Source organism: Oncorhynchus mykiss, chromosome 23 (genome assembly GCF_057628025.1).
Source record: "Oncorhynchus mykiss isolate SJ-2025 chromosome 23, ASM5762802v1, whole genome shotgun sequence".
Classification (NCBI taxonomy): Eukaryota; Metazoa; Chordata; class Actinopteri; order Salmoniformes; family Salmonidae; genus Oncorhynchus; species Oncorhynchus mykiss.
Window position 1 is genome coordinate 14,175,937 of NC_143044.1, and position 21,339 is coordinate 14,197,275.

A 21,339-nucleotide genomic window follows, 5' to 3' on the forward strand; every position below is an offset into this window, starting at 1 on the left:
TGCAAAGAAGCGGTAGTTGTTTGGGCTAAATTATAGATGGGCTATGTACAGGTGCAGTAATCTGCTCTAACAGCTGGTGCTTAAAGCTAGTGAGGGAGATAAGTGTTTCCAGTTTCAGAGATTTTTGTAGTTCGTTCCAGTCATTGGCAGCAGAGAACTGGAAGGAGAGGTGGCCAAGGGAAGAATTGGTTTTGGGGATGACCAGAGAGATATACCTGCTGGAGCGCATGCTACAGGTGGGTGTTGCCATGGTGACCAGCGAGCTGAGATAAGGGGGGACTTTACCTAGCAGGGTCTTGTAGATAACCTGGAGCCAGTGGGTTGAAGCGAGGGCCAGCCAACGAGAGCGTACAGGTCGCAGTGGTGGTAGACTGCATCAAATTTATTGAGTAGGGTGTTGGAGGCTATTTTGTAAATGACATTGCCGAAGTCGAGGATCAGTAGGATGGTCAGTTTTACGAGGGTTTGTTTGGCAGCATGAGTTATGTCGATATAGGACTCGTTTTACTGATGATACAGATACTTTTGTACCTGTTTCCTCCAGCATTTTCACAGGGTCCTTTGCTGTTGTTCTGGGATTGATTTTCACTTTTTGACCAAAGTACATTAATCTCTAGGAGACAGAACGCGTCTCCTTCCTGACAGCCGCGTGGTCCCATGGTGTTTATACTTGCATATTATTGTTTGTACAGATGAAAGTGGTACCTTCAGGCATTTGGAAATTGCTCCCAAGGATGAACCAGACTTGTGGAGGTCTACAATTTATTTTCTGAGGTCTTGGCTGATTTCTTTTGATTTTCCCATGATGTCAAGCAAAGAGGCACTGAGTTTGAAGGTAGGCCTTGAAATACATTGACAGGAACACCTCCAATTGACTCAGATGATGTCAATTAGCCTATCAGAAGCTTCTAAAGCCATGACATAATTTTCTGGAATCTTCCAAGCTGTTGAAAGGCACAGTCAACTTAGTGTATGTAACCCACTGGAATTGTGATACAGTGAATTATAAGTGAAATAATCTGTCTGTAAAAAGATTGTTGGAAATATTACTTGTGTCATGCACAAAGTAGATGTCCTTAACCGACTTGCCAAAACTATAGATTGTTCACAATAAATGTGTGGAGTGGTTGAAAAACTAGGTTTAATGACTCTAACCTAAGTATACTGTATGTACACTTCCGACTTCAACTGTATATGACTGACCAGTGGCTCAATGCTATGGAGGTTTGTAGGTGTACTATTTTTATATTTTAGTGCAGCATTTGATTTATTGGATCATGAAATCATTTTGACAAAATTATTTCATTATGGTTTTAAGTAGGTAACACTGAATTGGGTACTGTCATTTCTAACTGACATGAAACAGTCCACCTACAGTATTTCAGTGATTAATTTTCTTCCCCTCATGCTTTAAACTGTGGAAAACCGTAGGGCAGCTGCCTTGGGACACTTCTTTACTAAATAAATAAATGTACCAATGACCTTCCTTATGCCTTATCTGAAACTCAAGCGACTATATATGCAGATCATAATACAATTTATACAGCAAGACAATCGGTTCAACAGGTACAGCAAGCTCTAAAAGTAGATTTGGAAAATATCAGGAAGTGGGTTTGCCGGAACCAACTTGTTTAATACATCAAGAAAACCAAAGTTATGTCGGTCTGTTCCACCAGGAAAATTGCAGCACGGGATGGGATACATTTTAGTATGGGGGGAGTACAAATTGAGGAAGTGGCAGAAACCAAACTATTGGGGTTGCAGCTAGACAATTGCTTATCATGGCCGTCTCAAATAACTCATTTATGTAAACAAAAGTATTACAACTGCATGCATGATCAGAAGGACAGCTAAATATTTACCGGGAAAGATTCTTTAGCTTATTTTGTAGTCATGCTCAATGTTCTTGGTTGGTCATCAATCAACAAGATAATTGAAAAAAATGCTTATTTTATTTCATAATTTACACAATTTAAAACGGCCAAACTCTATTCACAACAGTATTCAGTTGGTAAGAGACAGACATTCAGTAAATACTAGGAATAGATTGTCCACCATCTATGTGTTATCCAGACAGAAAAGAGAAATAGGCTAAATAACATTTCGATTTAGAGCAATAAAGAAACATATTAATGTATCTGAGCAAACCAGAAACCTTTCAATATATAAATTCAAACAATATTTTAAAACCATTTAAATATAATACATAGGAAAGTTGTGCTGGACTATGGTAGATGAAGAATCAATCAATCTTTTTAGACTGTTAGAGTATTTACCTGGTCAATATGTCAGTGCATTATGTCTGTTTGTAACAGTGTGTTATATGTGACAATGTGATCGTATTATAAATGGTATTTTAATGTTTAAGGACTCTTGGAAGATTAGTCCAAATGAGGTCTAAAAGAGATCCTAATGAAATAAAATCAAACCTCAGTCAACAGCTGCTGTGTGCAAAGATAATTACTTTCAGGTGGTTCTCCCACCCTTCTTGGTAACAATCAAGGGACTTGCCCTTGGCAGTATTGAGGGTCTGGTTGGTCCATTCACCAAAGCTGGAGTAGGGGGTAGGAAAGTTCCATGTACCCTGGAAAAACAAAAACAAATTGTAAAAAATAAATTAAACAAGTCATTGGTAGCAGATTATAACTTATACATCCGTACCTTGTTCCAGCGTTCATGACCTCGCTCACTCAAGATGACCTCATGAGAAATGTGGGTGTTGAAGATGTCCATCATCGCCTTGAAGGTGGCCTCGCCAGTTTCGTTCTTGATGAGTGTCATACAAAATGAAAATCTATTTTTGGTTCCAAGGACCCTTTATAATGAGTTTACGAAAGGGAATTTAGATTTAAGCACGTGCTCTTTATTTACTGACCTTAATGGGTATTTTCCTTCACCCACTTGGTAAAGTGATCAGTCGCCGTCAGACACCAGCTGTTGCCATTCCTGGATTTCGTGAAGGGTCCGATGAGGTCCACCCATAATGTTAAAGTGTTAGAAGGAAGATTACTTTATTCTTACCAGTGTCTGTGTTATACAGTATAAAGATTTTCATATTTGTAAGGATACTGACTCTGCTGTGGTCAAATATTGCAACCAATACAAAACAACTTATCAGGGCAAAATTTTTATTGGGACACTTACCAATCATGTGCCATAGTGAAACAACTTTGATACTCCAGCGCCACAGTCTTCAAACATCTGGCAGGCTAGACACTTTTAAGCAAAAAGTCACAAATTGAAACATTGTGTGCTCTTTGATTTGACATTCATTGAAATCATAATAACTTCAGATATAATAGAATGTGATTGATAAACAAAATGTTGTTTAAATTGCCCAGCTGTCCACCTCCTTGACAATTCTCTGTCAGAAGAAGCGTAGGTTGATTTTGGCAATCATGCGCTCCAATGGCCAACATACATCTCTGTCAACACAGCATACATCCCCCTACCCCTTCTCTCTCTGTGTCTGTCTGGCAAAAACACCTAGTTAAGGGCATTTGGAATTACCATAATTGCTTACTACCCATTCACATACTAATGGCTGAAATGGAGTCAATGGAATGGTATCAACCACATGGAAACAACTTGCTTGATACCATTCCATTTACTCCATTCCTGACATTATTATGAGCCTTCCTCTCATCAGCAGCCTCCACTGAACTATATGTATAGCTAGTAACATGTAGATGACCAACAACGTAACCTAACTCTCTTTTGTACATCGCGCTGGTCCATACAATTAACCTTATTTTAGCACCCAAAAAACGTAATTCTTCCAGATCAACTGTAATATAAATACCATTGTAAAGCACAATTTCTCCCCTTTCCAACAAAATCAATGACGAGCCCTTCATGATGCCCATCTCTGCATGATTCAAGAAGGCAATGAGCTCCGTCGGGGCTTTTTAAAAATGGCGGGTGGGAAGCTAAACCTATTGCTTGATAGTGAGAAGGAGAGATGTCGTGTGGGGAAACCTTTTTTCACTCAATCTGTCCAACTTACCACCTTATTGCCTCTAAAATGTAAATAAAACACTATAAAGAGTTTATATAATGTGTCATTACATACCTATTTGAACGTTTGTCGAATTTGAATCGGGTTTTTAGGGAGGATGCTAAAGTGATCTTCAGAAGTAAACAGCGGCTTTTGAGAGTCATGATAGCTTGGAGTGATGATGCAAAAAATGACTAGGTTTCCCCCCTTACCTGTCCCTGTCCCTTTCTTGTTTTTAAACGGTGAGAGAAGTGCTACATCTGGTGGAGAGAGGCTGTAACTCAGAATTAGTTGCTTTTTGAATGCTGTACGTTACGCCATGACACGTCACGATGTAACAGCGTCGGAGGGGTCAGTTTTTTAAACTTTTTTCCAACACTATAAAGCCATTACCATGTCAATCAACGCTGGAATAGAAACGTAGTTCACACCCCAGATTTTGATGTCAACACAGTCCAGTCCCATTAGTTTTCTTTCCAGCCTCGTTTGAATGTCGCGGTTGCGCACAGTTATCTAATAGATGTTAACTGCTTAACATTACCCTGAATTTCTCTGAATGTTGCGCCTCTTGTCAAGATCAGTGGTTCATTCATAGTACTTCGCAGGGTTGGAAAGATAAAATAAAATATCATTGAGGGATACCATTGTAGTGCAAGCTACATACAAACAGAAAGCTACAATAACAGTTACAGCTACTGTAGCTGGCTAGCTGAATAGGCAGGCTGAGGTATGTAAGTACAGTAGCTAGCCACATCAGTCCAAAAGAGCTTAAATTATTTCTTCATATTTAACAATATTTTCTTATATAATGACAAATATATGGTAAAGAAAGTGTGTTGTCGTTCCAGTCTTTTCAGTCCTCTAAAGCAGCAGGTAGTCCTTGGAGAGCAATTCTGAGGTAATAATTTTGTGTGGACTGAGTGAGCACTTATGAGATGAAATAGAGCTAGACCTGCCCGTGTCCTCCTTCCTTTTTACGAGGTAAAATAGAGCCAAGCAACCAGCATAGGAACAGACACTTTGTTTCCTTACGTAATCCGGGCAGAATTTTGCAAGTTCTAGCAACAGCCCTAGCAATAGAAGCTAGAGCTCATTGATTCCCATTGTGATGCAGTGGGGGACACTTTTTTTTGGCAGGGGGACACTATTTGATTGATCAGGTTTAACTTATAGCTAGATATCTCAATATGACAGACATATAACTGTGACCGCTTATGTTGCTTATGGCCAGGGCTGGCACTGCACATACTTGACTATGGCCATATGCACCTTAGAGTACACCTTACATTTACTCCAATAACTGGTGAGAGTGCCAAGCTGATGGATAGGTTTGTTGAGCAGAAACACAACAACACCTTAACACTACGAATCAGGTTTGAAGAGTTAGCGAGGTAACATTGGTCAACTCTGATAATCGGCTCCAGGGCATGCTAACTCAGGGCTAACTGAGTTGTTCGAGCCGCGAGTTGAGTACTAATGAAATCAGATTCCCTCCCTAGCAAAAATTGCCATCATCCCCTTAATTTGAAGAAGAAGACAGATTCAATAATTTAATCAAATGTATTTTTTTGTGTGTAAAAATATAGCAATGTTAAAATACCTATCACTTTACACATTTAATAAACAACAATAACAAAGCACACCAAAGAGGGCATTAACGATAAATAATAAAATATACACGCCACTTCTATGAGTCTATTTCACACCATTTACCTAAAAATGTAAATGTGACACTGACTCACCCATGGATTGACGTTTCAGCATTGTCTCAATGAACAGTTCTGCGTTCGACTAGCCACGTGCGAAATGCATGCTCAGTTACAAGCCTGTTAGAGTTAGCAGCAGACGGATGAGCAATATCCACCGTCTATTACGGATGAAGCATGAGCTGGAATGTGAAGCTAACTGATGCTGGCTAGCTTTAGAAAACCCTGAGTAGATCTAGCTTGCATCGTAGTATACCCCTTCAGGTCACATTCTCCCTCACCAGGCCTTGATAAATATTTTAAAACATGTTATACTCATCATCAGTGAAGATGAATAATGTATCTGCAAGCTTCAATTACATTTTTTGGGCCCTGAGTTGACCATCTATTATTTAAAGCAGTTATTATTGTGTAATTATGTTTGCTGATGCTTGTGTTTCAGCTGGGATATTGTGCACAATGTGAGAAGATGTACTAAAATGTGTGAAGACAAGTGTTGTTGAGAGAAGTTTGTAAAATATAATGTATTGGAGCTCTGTTTTCCTCGCATGCAGACTGTATAATGAGGAGTATACAGTGCAATCGGAAAGTGTTCAGACCCCTTCCCCTTTTCCACATTTTGTTATGTTACAGCCTAATTCTAAAATGGATTAAATAAAAATGGTCCTCATCAATCTACACACAATAGGCATAGCGAAAACAGTTTGTTTTTATGTTTGCAAATGTATTACAAATTAAAAACAGAAATACCTTATTTACATAAGCATTCAGACCCTTGGCTATGAGACTTGATATTGAGCTCAGGTGCATCCTGTTTCTAATGATTGTCCTTGAGATGTTTCTCCAACTTGATTGGTGTCCACCTGTGGTAAATTAAATTGATTGGACATGATTTGGAAAAGCAAGCACCTGTCAATATAAGGTTCCACAGTTGACAGTCCATGTCAGAGCAAAAACCAAGCCATGAGGTCGAAGGAATTGTGCGTAGAGCTCAGAGGCAGGATTGTGTTGAGACACAGAACTGGGGAATGGTACCAAAACAGTTCTGCAGCATTGAAGCTCCCCAAGAACACTGTGGCCTCCATCATTTTTAAATGGAAGAAGTTTGGAACCACCAAGACTCTTCCTCGAGCTGTCCGCCCGGCCAAACTGAGCCATAGTTGGAGAAGGGCCTTGGTCAGGGAGGTGACCAAGAACCCGATGGTCACTCTGACAGAGCTTCAGAGTACCTCTGTGGAAATAGGAGAACCTTCCAGAAGGACAACCATCTCTGCAGCACTCCACCAATCAGGCCTTATGGTAGTGGCCAGATGGAAGCCACTCCTCAATAAAAGGCACATGACAGCCTGCTGGGAATTTTCCAAAAGGCGCCTAAAGGACTTTCAGACCATGAGAAACAAGATTCTCTGGTCTGATGACACCAAGATTGAACACTTTGGCCAGAACGTGAATTCCATCACGTCTGGAGGAAACCAGGCACCACTCATTACCTGGCCAATACTATCCCTATGGTAAAGCATGGTGATGTAAGGCTTCTGTAATTAACGCTAGATGCAGTATTACAAACAAACAATTTTGTGCTCAGAATTTCAATGACACAAGCTAAGGCACAATGTGCTGCAGTAGAGCTGAGCTCAATTCCGAGTCTCATAGCAAGGTGTCGGAATATTTATATAAATGGAATATTTCAGTGAAGTGGTCTGAATATTTTATGAATGTGCTGTATATACCATTTAAATACAAGTAAACCAACTAATAGGCTAATATAAACTAGGGCCTATTTCATGAATCATTTTCAACCTGTTCGAAATGTTAATTTATCACAATGAATGGCTTTTTTTTTAGATAGAACTCACAAACACATCACTGTGGGAAGTCTTTACCACTGGGTACCAGGGACTACAATGCATATTTATTTTGTCTGACTGCAGGAGAGGAGGAGTAAGCTTTTTCTAAGCCCTGGAAATCCTGTGAATCCCTACTGCACAATACAGAGAGAGGCTACTTTACTTTCCTGGCCCGTTGTAGCAGACCTTCAGCATAAGCATTTTTCCCTTAGGCCTGCTGCTTATCTTCCTCCAGAATTTACCCTGAGCTGAGAGCTGAGGGTTGAGAGCTGTGGGCTGGGAATGTATCCTTTAAAAACTTATTATGGCTGCAATCCTGTTAACGGGATCAATATGACAACAGCCAGTGAAAGTGCAGGGCGCTAAATTCAAAACAACAGAAATCTCATAATTAAAATTCCTCAAACATACATGTATCTTATACCGTTTTAAAGGTAATCTTGTTGTTAATCCCACCACAGTGTCCGATTTCAAATAGGCTTTACAGCGAAAGCACCACAAATGATTATGTTAGGTCACCACCAACTCACAGAAAAACACAGACATTTTTTCAGGCAAAGAGAGGAGTCACAAAAGCACAAATAGAGATAAAATTAGTCACTAACCTTTGATTTTCTTCATCAGATGACACTCATAGGACTTCATGTTACACAATACATGTACGTTTTGTTTGATAAAGCTCATATTTATATTTTAAAAAATCTCAGTATACATTGGCACGTTACTTTCACTAGTTCCAAAAACATCCGGTGATATTGCAGAGAGCCACATCATTTTAGAGAAATACTCATTATAAATATCGATGAAAATACAATTGTTAGACATGGAAATATAGATATACCTCTACCTCTAAATATAGATATACCTGCAACCGCTGGTCAGATTTCAAAAAAACTTTACGGAAAAAAGCAAACCATGCAATGATCTGAGAATGGCGCTCAGATTTTTTTTTTTTATTATCTGCCATGTTGGAGTCAACAGAAATCAGAAATAACATTATAAATATTCCCTTACCTTTGATGATCTTCATCAGAATGCACTCCCAGGAATCCTAGTTCCACAATAAATGTTTGATATGCTCGATAATGTCCATTATTTATGTCCAAGTAGCTACTTTTGTTAGGGCGTTTAGTACACAGATCCGAACGCTCGTGCAGGTCCAGCCGAACGTCAGACAAAAACTTTAAAAAGTTATATTACAGGTAGTAGAAACATTTCAAACTAAGTATAGAATCAATCTCTAGGATGTTTTTATCATAAATCTTCAATAACATTTCAACCGGAGAATTCCATTGTCTGTAGAAAAGCCAAGGTACGCTCGCTATCATGTGAAATGTGCATGACCAGGACCTGGCTCTTTGCCAGACCACTGACTCAAAGAGCTCTCATCCGGCCCCACATAACAGTAGAAACCTAATAAAAATTTCTAAAGACGGTTGACATCTAGTGGAAGCCTTAGGAAGTGCAACATAACCAATATCCCACTGTGTATTCAATAGGGTCTGGGTTGAAAATCGACCAACCTCAGATTTCCCACTTCCTGTTTGGATTTCTTCTCAGGTTATACTCACAGACATCATTCAAACAGTTTTAGAAACTTGTAGAGTGTTTTCTATGCAAATGTACTAATATGATGCATATATTACAAATTGGGACTGAGGAGCAGGCAGTTTACTCTGGGCACCTCTGGGCACCTTTCATCCAAGCTACTCAAAAGTGACCCTGCAGCCATAAGAAGTTAAATCACAGAACACCAAGTCTTGCCATTCCTCACGTAGTCATTTGATGATCACAGCAATTACAGCTTCTCTGTTAGCTGTTCTCTCTTTCTCTCTCTCAGGTGTGTTTCTCTCAGTTCACTCTTTCATCTGGTTTCCTCCACCTTCTTTGCCCTTCCTTTTCTCTCTCTAGTGCCTGACTAATTTTCTCCTATGTACCTTTCTACTTCCCTTTTCTCTCTCGCCTAAGCGGATGCAGTAGCAGCGTTATAGCTTATTAAAAATGAATTAATCATGTATTACCCTTACACCAAGCTGAAACCATTTTGAAACCTTGCTTAATTACACACATTTGTTTCCACGCACAGTGCTTGAAGCAACTTATTAACATGGTCATTTTGTTTTGACAGTATATTCCAGACACGATGTACTTTGAGCAAATTACAAAAACATTCATTGGATCACACTTGTTCTACGCAAGAGGATAATGTTGTCTAAGTCTACGTGCTTATAATAGCCCCATTCCAAACTTGAGCCAAATGCATAAGCTCTTTGAGACCAACCCATGCCCATAGCCTATGCTTTGTTTTTTAGTTAGTTCAGTCCTTTGCTCAGTTTTAAGATAATTGTCACTAGATGGGCATGCTAGAATGGGTATTGTCTGTTATCAGCAACCTCACATGAGCAAGACCATGGGTGGTTTGTTCTTTTGTTCTATTTTGTCTACCAAGGGTTAAGGAAAAGGGTAAGAGATTCTTTGTTCCTTCTTTGATGCGGCTGTTCTAAGAGGGACCTTTAAGATTGCAGATCTGTCTTTCTCTTCGGTTGATGACACTGACTATCTCCTGTGATGTTAGCATGCAGCCCAGCGGGCCACTGAACAACACCCCACCACAGCATATTATTGAGCCAGCCTCTTAGACATGCTGTTAGCATAACAAACCAAGACAGCTAGTGATGTCTGTATCCAGTATTACTACAGGAAAACACATACGCTTTGCTATTGAGAAATTTAGAGATAAAGTACAACTGATTTTTGTTGTACTACCCTTGAGATAGTGTTTCCTTGATAGTACAGTATTCCTGCTCAAGAATCTGTCTTACTGCAGTCGAACAAGGATTAAGAGAGAATTTTGGCGATATCTCAACCCAGTAACACAGAAAGTCTCGGTCCTGTTATGTTTATAGACCATACTGTAGCTGTTGTATATTTTCTGTGATTCAGTACTTTCCATGGTGCTGCTAATGGCCTTTGTTCTGAAATAAAGTACTGTCCAGGGGCCTGTACCACTAATCATACTTTAGATCGTCTAGACATTTAGCAACTCATTAAAGAGTTATAAATTACCTGTGAATAGAAATGCTATCTTTTGGAAGGCCTTAATAACTGTTGCTCAAAATGTAAAAGGAATTACCAAAGAAAAAATGTTCAGTTGATTTGTTTACACTGCTTAGAGAGATGATCTGCATCAGTATTGCATATCAGTTCAAGAACATACAGATAATGAGTTTGACCCCTGCTTGACATAAGACTGCTGTCTCTGGATTTGATATGCATACTGTAATGTGCTCGTCCACACACATAAACGCTTACTCAATCTCTGTCCTCTGTCTTACTCTCCAGCCTCCAAAACACTCTTTCTCTGCTCTTTCTCCCATTTTCGTTCTAAAACAGACATATACAGTACATGTGTGGGAATATACAGAAGGCTACACACACACATACACAGCAGGCTACACACACACATACACAGCACACACACACACACACACACACACACACACACACACACACACACACACACACACAGAGTTGTGGAAAAGGTACTCAATTGTCATAAAAGTATAGATACCTTAATAGAAAGTTACTCAATTAAAAGTGAAAGTCAGCCAGTAAAATACTGCTTGAGTAAAAGTCTAAAAGTATTTGGTTTTAAATATACTTAAGTACCAAAATTAAATGTAATTGGTAAAATATACTTAACTATCAAAAGTAAAAGTAAACGTATTGTTAGATTATGGTAAAAACTTGGAACATTGTTATACTAGAGACATGATACATCAGGAGTAATACTATTTTTTATGAGGAGTGATAGAAACTGGTTTTTACATCAGAAGTTAATGGTTATTTGTAGGAGCCAGATGGCTTTGGAATGTACTGAGTAGAGGGGAAGGCAGTCACAGGATTGCTATAGGTGATACGGGTGGAGAGCTTTGGATTAGGCATCAAGGGGGTTGAGGTCAAGTCAGATCCCCTCAAGGGAGAAGGAACAGTTAATTACCTCATCACTTTGTCTTCCTGTCGAACCATAAAATATGTAAGGGTTGGAGAGAAGGAGGAGTGCATCTAAATTGGAGTATATATGCTTGTGTGAAAATGTTTTTGTCTAATGCAGCTGTATTGATCCTCTGGGAAGAATTAAAGTTGGACAATTAAGCTTTCATAGTATCCGTTGCAGTTTTTACTCTGAGAATTAGAACCAAACAGTATAAATCACTTAATTCCTTTTATTGAGGAAAGTAGACGGCAACATTTTCTTGTTTTAAAAATGTAAGAATAACCAGGTTCACACTCCAACACGCAGAGATTATTTACAAAAGATGCATTTGTATTTAATTAGTCAGCCAAGCCAGAGGCAGTAGGGATGACCATGTGTTCTCTTGATAAGTTCGAAAATTTGACTATTTCTTCTAAGCATTCAAAATGTAACGAAAACTTTGGGTTTTCAGGGAAAATGCATTTGGTAAAAATTACAATATTTTCTTTAGGAATGTAGGGAAGGAAAAGTAAAAGTTCTCAAAAATATAAATAGTAAAGAAAAGTACAGATAACCCAAAAAACTACTTAAGTAGTACTTTACATCACTGCAAACAAAAACACACATAGTAGGCTACACAAACATTTACAGTAAAGGATAATCCATGTCCATACATAATGTATGACTTTATTTGTACCTGGAGACTTGAAGGGCTGGCCTGAGCCTTGAACTCAGCATAGTTAGGTCTTCACCTCTCCCTGCAAAGCAGACAGGCATCACATCAGTCATATACAGGTGCTAAGTAGCAGAGGTCACTCATATCATGCTGTCCACAGAAGTTCAATGTTACCACAGACAAATCTTTAGAAAAACCTTTGTATGTTTCTGTACTTAGCATTTAGACTCTGACACTATATTATGTTTCAGTATTATCCATGTGTGTGTGTAAATGTGTGCATGGTAGATAATTATGTCATCAGCCATGGAGGACGGCACCTGTCTGTCTACAAGGCACCGCAGGCAGGTTAGGACAAAAAGCCTTGTCTGTCCCATAGCACAGCTAGTCAAAGTATCCACACATTTGACAGAGAGGCGCCTCCCCATATGTGTTCAATTATCCAGTGAAATATCTGTGATGTGACGTAGTGTCATGTGTTGTGTGGGACTACATACTTTAAGTAACTGCCCAGTGTTTCCAGATTTCTATGAGGTGTGACTTATAAGTAATTACAATATAAGTTAAATAGTTTTCCTTCTAATTTTTTTTTTTTAATAAGTACAGTATGTTTTAAAAATCAGCTTTGGTGTGAGCGTATACCGGTCATTAAAAATATTAATGCGAGTAGACTGCTGATTGGCCTGTTCATCCTCCTCAGAATGATGACATCGTCCTCTATGAGGAAATAGCAATCATTTTTTAAATTTTTTTATTTTTTATTTTTTCACCTTTATTTAACCAGGTAGGCTAGTTGAGAACAAGTTCTCATTTGCAACTGCGACCTGGCCAAGATAAGGCATAGCAGTGTGAACAGACAACACAGAGTTACACATGGAGTAAACAATTAACAAGTCAATAACACAGTAGAAAAAAGGGGAGTCTATATATACATTGTGTGCAAAAGGCATGAGAAGGTAGGCAAATAATTACAATTATGCAGATTAACACTGGAGTGATAAATGATCAGATGGTTATGTACAGGTAGAGATATTGGTGTGCAAAAGAGCAGAAAAATAAATAAATAAAAACAGTATGGGGATGAGGTAGGTGAAAATGGGTGGGCTATTTACCAATAGACTATGTACAGCTGCAGCGATCGGTTAGCTGCTCAGATAGCAGATGTTTGAAGTTGGTGAGGGAGATAAAAGTCTCCAACTTCAGCGATTTTTGCAATTCGTTCCAGTCACAGGCAGCAGAGAACTGGAACGAAAGGCGGCCAAATGAGGTGTTGGCTTTAGGGATGATCAGTGAGATACACCTGCTGGAGCGCGTGCTACGGATGGGTGTTGCCATCGTAACCAGTGAACTGAGATAAGGCGGAGCTTTACCTAGCATGGACTTGTAGATGACCTGGAGCCAGTGGGTCTGGCGACGAATATGTAGCGAGGGCCAGCCGACTAGAGCATACAAGTCGCAGTGGTGGGTGGTATAAGGTGCTTTAGTGACAAAACGGATGGCACTGTGATAAACTGCATCCAGTTTGCTGAGTAGAGTGTTGGAAGCAATTTTGTAGATGACATCGCCGAAGTCGAGGATCGGTAGGATAGTCAGTTTTACTAGGGTAAGTTTGGCGGCGTGAGTGAAGGAGGCTTTGTTGCGGAATAGAAAGCCGACTCTTGATTTGATTTTCGATTGGAGATGTTTGATATGGGTCTGGAAGGAGAGTTTAGAATCATGTCTGTTTGAGATACAAGTTTGAAGTGGGATTTTCTCAAATGTCTGCTTTGGCCACAAATACAAGTATAGGACTCAACAACATGATTTGGGTATAGGAACTTTTAAAAGTGAGACTTCCACTGGACACTTACTTTGAGATGGGACAGTGTGGCATTCAGAGCCAAATGGGGTGGCGTAACGGGCCAGTAACTGAAAGGTTGCTAGTTCAAATCCCAGAGCTGCCAAAATCAAATATGTTGTTCTACCCCTGATTAAGGCAGTTAATCCACTGTTCAGGTCCTGAGCTACAGGCAATTAGGTTTGTGTATATCATTTTAGGCAAAAACATGTTTTTAAAAGGGTTCGATACTTAAAAGGGCACATGCCCAAATGAATTACCCCCTGGCGGGATAATATAGTTCATCTGAAACTGACAAAAAATATAAATGTCTTTGCAATTGATAAAAACAAGTGGTGCATAAAAAAGTAGTTTCAAATGAAAACCGAGATGACTGCATTGAAATATACACAGTAGGCTATAAGCCCATTTGAATCATATTGAAATACATTTAATGTTCAATCACTTGAGTTACATTTTTCTCTTTGTCTGTAATTTGATCCCAATATATTTCATGATGTCTTATGTGTGCAATGATGTGCCAATATCAGTGATTTAGTGATTTTTTATTGGGTAAGCATTAGAATAATCCGCCTCAATATTTGCAGCCACAGGTGGTAATATCTCTATAATTGTACTGTTAAGGTAAGATTTGAATGGATAAAGCTGATCCTAGAGCAGCTCCTCCCTTGTCCGCTGGGTGGATGATTTAAGGGCTTGTTTCTCTGAGCGGGTACATATATTCATTATATAGGGTATAGAGGTCTCTAGCTTGGATATGTCTTTAAGCAACAGTCAAGGAACAGACAAATGCGAGGCAGAGCATGCCCAGAATTTGTGGTTGAGTAGTACCAGAGCGCAATTGGAGCGGGAGAGAAGGCAGACACAATATTTTTAATCTGCTCAAATTACGCTCTGCTCCTCGCTCCACACTCGACCACATACATGCTCTCTCGGGTCCTCCGAGAGAGAGAAAGAAAGAGAGAAAGAGAGAATTAGAGAGAGCATACTTAAATTCACACAGGACACCGGATAAGACAGGAGAAGTACTCCAGATATAACAGACAGACACTAGCCCCAACGACACATAATCTACTGCAGCATAAATACTGGAGGCTGAGACAGGAGGGGTCAGGAGACACTGTGGCCCCATCCGATGATACCCCCGGACAGGGCCAAACAGGCAGGATATAACCCCACCCACTTTGCAAAAGCACAGCCCCCAACACCACTAGAGGGATGTCTTCAACCACCCACAAAGATCTCCGCCACGGCACAACCCAAGGGGGGGTGCCAACCCAGACAGGAAGATCACGTCAGTGACTCAACCCACTCAAGTGACGCACCCCTCCTAGGGACGGCATGGAAGTGCACCAGTAAGCCAGTGACTCAGCCCCTGTAATAGGGTTAGAGGCAGAGAATCCCAGTGGAAAGATGGGAACTGGCCAGGCAGAGACAACATTGGCGGTTTGTTGCTCCAGAGCATTTCCGTTCACCTTCACACTCCTGGACCAGACTACACTCAATCATATGACCTACTGAAGAGATGAGTCTTCAGTAAAGACTTAAAGGTTGAGACCGAGTCTGCGTCTCTCACATTGGTAGGCAGACCATTCCATAAAAATGGTGATCTATAGAAGAAAGCCATGCCTCCGGCTGTTTGCTGAGAAATTCTAGGGACAATTAGGAGGCCTGCTTGTTGTGACCGTAGTGTACATGTAGGTATGTACGGCAGGACCAAATCAGAAAGATAGGTAGGAGCAAGCCCATGTAATGCTTTGTAGGTTAGCAGTAAAACCTTGAAATCAGCCCTTGCCTTAACAGGAAGCCAGTGTAGGGAGGCTAGCACTGGAGTAATATGATCAAAGTTTTGGTTCTCGTCAGGATTCTAGCAGCCATATTTAGCACTAACTGAAGTTTATTTAGTGCTTTATCCGGGTGGCCGGAAAGTAGAGCACTGCAGGAGTCTAACCTAGAAGTATCAAAAGCATGGATACATTTTTCTGCATCATTTTTGGACAGAAAGTTTTAGATTTTTGCAATGTTACGTAGTTGGAAAAAAGCTGTCCTTGAAACAGTCTTTATATGTATTAAATGAAAAGCTGTTTGTTTTGTCCAGGTGTGAAAGGGCAGTGCTGAGTACAATATAGACTGCATCTGTGGATCTGTGGGGGCGGTATGCAAATTGGAGTGGGTCTGGGGTTTCATGGATAATAGTGTAGATGTGAGCCATGACCATATATGAGTGCTATGGGTCGGTAGTCATTTAGGCAGTTTACCTTAGTGTTCTTGGGCAGAGAGACCATGTTGCTCTGCTTGAAACATGTTGGTATTACAGACTCAGACAGGGAGAGGTTGAACATGTCAGTGAAGTCACTTGCCAGTTGGTCAGCGCATGCTTGGTGTACACATCCCAGTAATCCATCTGACACTGCGGCCTTGTGAATGTTGACCTGTTTAAAAAACTCTTGAGTGTAGGGGGCAGTATTTTCGTGTTTGGCTGAAAAACGTACCCAATAGAAACGGCCTATTTCTCAGGTGTGTTTTTGTGACTAGGCGCTGACCTAACATAATCATATGTTGTGCTTTCGTTGTAAAGCCTTTTTGAAATCAGACACTGTGGTGGGATTAACAACAAGTTCATCTTTAAAATTGTGCAAAATACTTCTATGTTTGAGGAATTTTAATTAGGAGATTTCTGTTGTTTTTAATTTGGCGCCCTGCACTTTCACTGGCTGTTGTCATATCGATCCCGTTAGCGTGATTCAAGCCATAAGAAGTTTTTAATGCCATCGGAAGAATCCCGGAACATATTCCAGTCTTTGCTAGCAAAACAGTACTGTAGATTAGTATCTGTTTCATCTGACCACCTTTTTATAGATCGAGTCACTGGATAGAACTGGTCACTGGAATCAGGAGGATAGAATTATGGTCAGATTTGCCAAATGTAGGGCGAGTCTCTGTGTGTGGAGTACAGGTGGTCTAGAGTTTTTTACTTCTGGATGCACATTTAACATCCTGATAGAAATCAGGTAAAACTTTTAAGTTTAAGTCCCCGGCCACTAGGAGCGCCGCTTTTGGATGAGCGTTTTCCTGTTTGCTTATGGCGGCATACAGCTCATTGAGTGTGGTTTTAATGCCAGCATCGGTCTGTGGTGCTATGTAGACAGCTACGAATAATACAAATAAACTCTCTAGGAAGATAGTGTGGTCTACAGTTTATAGTGAGATACTCTACCTGAGGCGAGCAGAACCTTGAGACTTCTTTAGATATTGTGCACCAGCTGTTGTTTACAAATATACATAGGCCCCCGCCCCGTGTCTTACCAGAGGCTGCTGTTCTATCCTGCCGATAGAGTGTATAACCCGCCAGCTGTATGTTATTAATGTCGTCGTTCAGCCACGACTCGGTGAAACATAAGATATTACAGTTTTTAATTTCCTGTTGGTAGCTTATAGAGTTGTTGGAGTAATTAAAACGTGTTATTCAACCACTCCACACATTTATTCTAAACAAACTATAGTTTTTGCAAGTCGGTTAGGACATCTACTTTTTGCATGACACAAGTAATTTTTCCAACAATTGTTTACAGACATAATTCACTGTATCACAGTAAAACTAGTCCTATATCGACATAACCTGAAAGGCCGCTCAGCAAGGAAGAAGCCACTAATCCAAAACCGCCATAAAAAAGCCACACTACTGTTTGCAACTGCACATGAGGTGTCACGTTCTGACCTTAGTTCCTTTGTTTTGTCTTTGTTTTAGTATGGTCAGGGCGTGAGTTGGGGTGGGCATCTATGTTCTTTTTTCTATGATTTGGGATTTCTGTGTTTGGCCTGGTCTGGTTCGCAATCAGAGGCAACTGTCAATCGTTTTCCCTGATTGAGAACCATACTTAGGTAGCCTGTTTTCACCCTTGAGTTGTGGGTGATTATTTTCTGTTGAGTGTTTATATTCTGCACCAGACAGAACTGTTTCGGTTTCGTTCACGTTTTTGTTCATTGTTCAATTTCTTTATAAAAAATATGGACACTTACCACGCTGCGCATTGGCCCTCACCTTCTTCCACCACAGACGGCTGTTACATGGGGACATAGATCGTACTTTTTGGAGAAATGTACTCTGGTCTGATGAAAGTAAAAAATAACTGTTTGGCCAAAATGACCCTTATAATGTTTGGAGGAAAAGGGGGGATGCTTGCAAGCCGAAGAACCCCATTCCAACCTTGAAGCACGGTGGTGGCAGCATCATGTTGTGGGGGTGCTTTGCTGACTCAGACCTGACTCAGTTACACCAGGAAGAATCTGACAAAATTCACCCAACTTATTGTGGGAAGCTTGTGAAAGGCTACCTGAAACGTTTGACCCAAGTCAAGCAATTTAAAGGCAATGCTACCAAATACGAATTGAGTGTATGTAAACTTCTGACCCACTGGGAATGTGATGAAAGAAATAAAAACTGAAAGAAATCATTCTCTCTACTATTACTCTGACATTTCACATTCTTGAAATGAAGTGGTGATCCTAACTGACTTAAGGCAGGGAATTTTTACTAGGATTAAATGTCAGGAATTGTGAAAAGCTGTGTTTAAATGTATTTGGCTAAGGTGTATGTAAACTTTCGACTGTTGGTAGGAGTAAAGTGACTTTGCAACAGGATAGATAATAAACAGTAGTAGCAGTGTTTGTGATGAGTAAATGCAAAATGAGTTAATCTCTCTTGGATCGTTCAGGACAGAAGTCTCATATTTAAAATTCCTCAACCATACAAGTACTTTACACCATTTGAAAAAATACACTTCTCGTTAATCCATCCACAGTGTCCAATTTCAAAAAGGCTTTTCGGCGAAAGCAGAACATATCATTCATTATGTTAGGTCAGCAACTAGTCACAGAAAGCATTCAGCCATTTTCCAACCAAAGAGAGGTGTCACAAAAAGCAGAAATATAGATAAGATTAATCACTAACCTTTGACGATCTTCATCAGATGACACTCCCAGGACTCAATGTTACACAATACATGTATGTTTTGTTCGATCAAGTTCATATTTATATCCAAAAACCTCAGTTTACACTGGCGCCATGTTCAGAAATCCCTCCAAAACATCCGGAGAAATTGCAGAAAGCCACATCAAATAACAGAAATACTCATTAACTTTGATGAAAGATACATGTTTTACATAGAATTAAAGATAAACTTGTTCTTAATGCAACCGCTGTGTCAGATTTCAAAAAAGCTTTACGGCAAAAGCACAATATTTAATCATCTGAGAACAGCGTTCAGCCACAAAAGCAAGCCATACAGTTACCTGCCAAATTGTGGAGTCAACAACAGTCCAATATGCTGGTTTTCGCCTGCCATATGAGTTATGTTATACTCACAGACAGCAATCAAACAGTTTTAGAAACTTCAGAGTGTTTTCTATCTAATACTACTAATAATATGCATATTAGCATCTGGGACAGAGTAGCAGGCAGTTTACCCTGGGCACCTTATTCATCCAAGCTACCCAATACTGCCCCCCTATCACAAAGAAGTTAATGCAGATAGTCTGGGTCGCTATTTGGTTAACTATTTGATGGTCTTATGCCTTCCAGACTTGATGTATTGGTAATGCTTGCCGTGCTGTAGCAGAGACAATAGTTGGGTGGTTTGAATCTCTGACAATTGTTAGGGCCTTCCTCTGACACCTCTTGGTATAGAGGTCCTGGATTGCAGGAGGCTCGGCTTCAGTGATGTACTGGGCCGTATGCTCTACCCACTGTAGTGCCTTGCGGTCGGATGACAAGCAGTTTCCATACCAAGTGGTGATGCAGCCAGTCAAGATGCTCTCAAGTGTGCAGCTGTATAACTTTTTGAGGTAATGAGGGCACATGCTAAATCTTTTCAGCCTCCTGATGGGGAAGAGGCATTGTCACGCATTCTTTGTGACTGTGTTGGTTTGATAGACCATGGTAATTCCTTAGTGATGTGGAAACCAAGGAACTTGAAGCTCTCAATCCTCTCCACTACATCCCACTGCTCATCCCTCTGTTTCCTATAGTCCACAATCAAATCCTTTGTCTTGCTGACGTTGAGGGAGAGGTTGTTGTCCTGGCACCACACTGCCAGGTTGCTGACCTGCTCTCTATAGGCGGTCTCATAGTCATTGGTGATCAGGCCCAGCACCGTCGTGTCATCAGAAAATGTAATGATGGTGTTGGTGTCGTGCGCTGCACGCAGTCATGGGTTAACAGGGAGTGTCCCCACCTGGAGGGCACTATGGTATTGAACGCTGAGCTGTAGTCAATAAGGAGCTTTCTCGCATAGGCATTTATCTTATCCCGGTGGGAGAAGGCTGTGTGTAGTGCAATATAAATTGTGTGGATCTGTTGGGGCACTATACGAACTGGTCCAGGGTGTTTGGGATGATAGTGTCAAAGCATTTCATGGCTACAGATGTGAGTGCTATGGTTTAATTTAGACAGGATACCTTGGTGTTCTTGGGCACATGGACTATGGTGGTCTGCTTGAAAGATTTAGGTATTACAGACTGGGTCAGGAAGAGATTGAAAATGTCAGTGAAGACACCCTCCAGCTGGTCAGCGCATGCTCTGAGTACGCGTCCTGATAATCCATCTGAATATTAACCTGTTTTTTCACCTTTATTTAACCAAGTAGGCCAGTTGAGAACAAGTCCTCATTTACAACTGCGAACTGACCCAGATAGAGCAAAGCAGTGCGACACAAACAACACAGAGTTACACATGGGATAAACAGTCAATAACAATAGAAAAGTCTATATACAGTGTGTGCAAATGTAGTAAGATTAGGGAGGTAAGGCAATACATGTGCCACAGCGGAGAAATAATTGCAATTTAGCAATTAAACACTGGAGTGATAGATGTGTAGAAGATGAATGTGCAAGTAGAGATACTGGGGTGCAAAGGAGAAGAAAAAAAACAACAACATAGGGATGAGGTAGTTGGGTGGGCTATTTACAGATGGGCTATGTACAGTTGCAACGATCGGTAAGCTGCTCTGACAGCTGATGCTTAAAGTTCGTGAGGGATATATAAGTCTCCAGCTTCAGCAATTTTTGCAATTTGTTCCTGTCACTGGCAGCAGAGAACTGGAAGGAAAGGCGGCCAAAGCAGGAGTTGGCTTTGGGGGTGACCAGTGAAATATACCTGCTGGAGTGCGTGCTATGGGTGGGTGCTGCTATGGTGACCAGTTCGTTGAGATAAGGTTTGCTTATGGCCCGACACAGCTTATTGAATGCTGTGTTAGTGCCAGCATTGGCTGCCGTCTGATCTTGAAGATGCATGGAATGTTAT

At 40.4% G+C, this 21,339-nt stretch overlaps 1 protein-coding gene and 1 long non-coding RNA gene across 2 annotated transcripts in view; one reads left to right on the forward strand and one right to left on the reverse strand.

The window, feature by feature from the left end:
* Positions 1-21,339, forward strand: part of LOC110502464 (protocadherin-15-like) — a 98,963-nt gene that overhangs the window by 13,274 nt on the left and 64,350 nt on the right. The window lies entirely within an intron of this gene.
* LOC149972516 (uncharacterized) lies at positions 1,259-3,216 on the reverse strand. Its single transcript, XR_016491198.1, has 4 exons — positions 3,145-3,216; positions 2,876-2,946; positions 2,662-2,766; positions 1,259-2,584 (listed from the first exon to the last, which is right to left on the reverse strand). It is a non-coding gene; the product is annotated as an uncharacterized LOC149972516 (long non-coding RNA).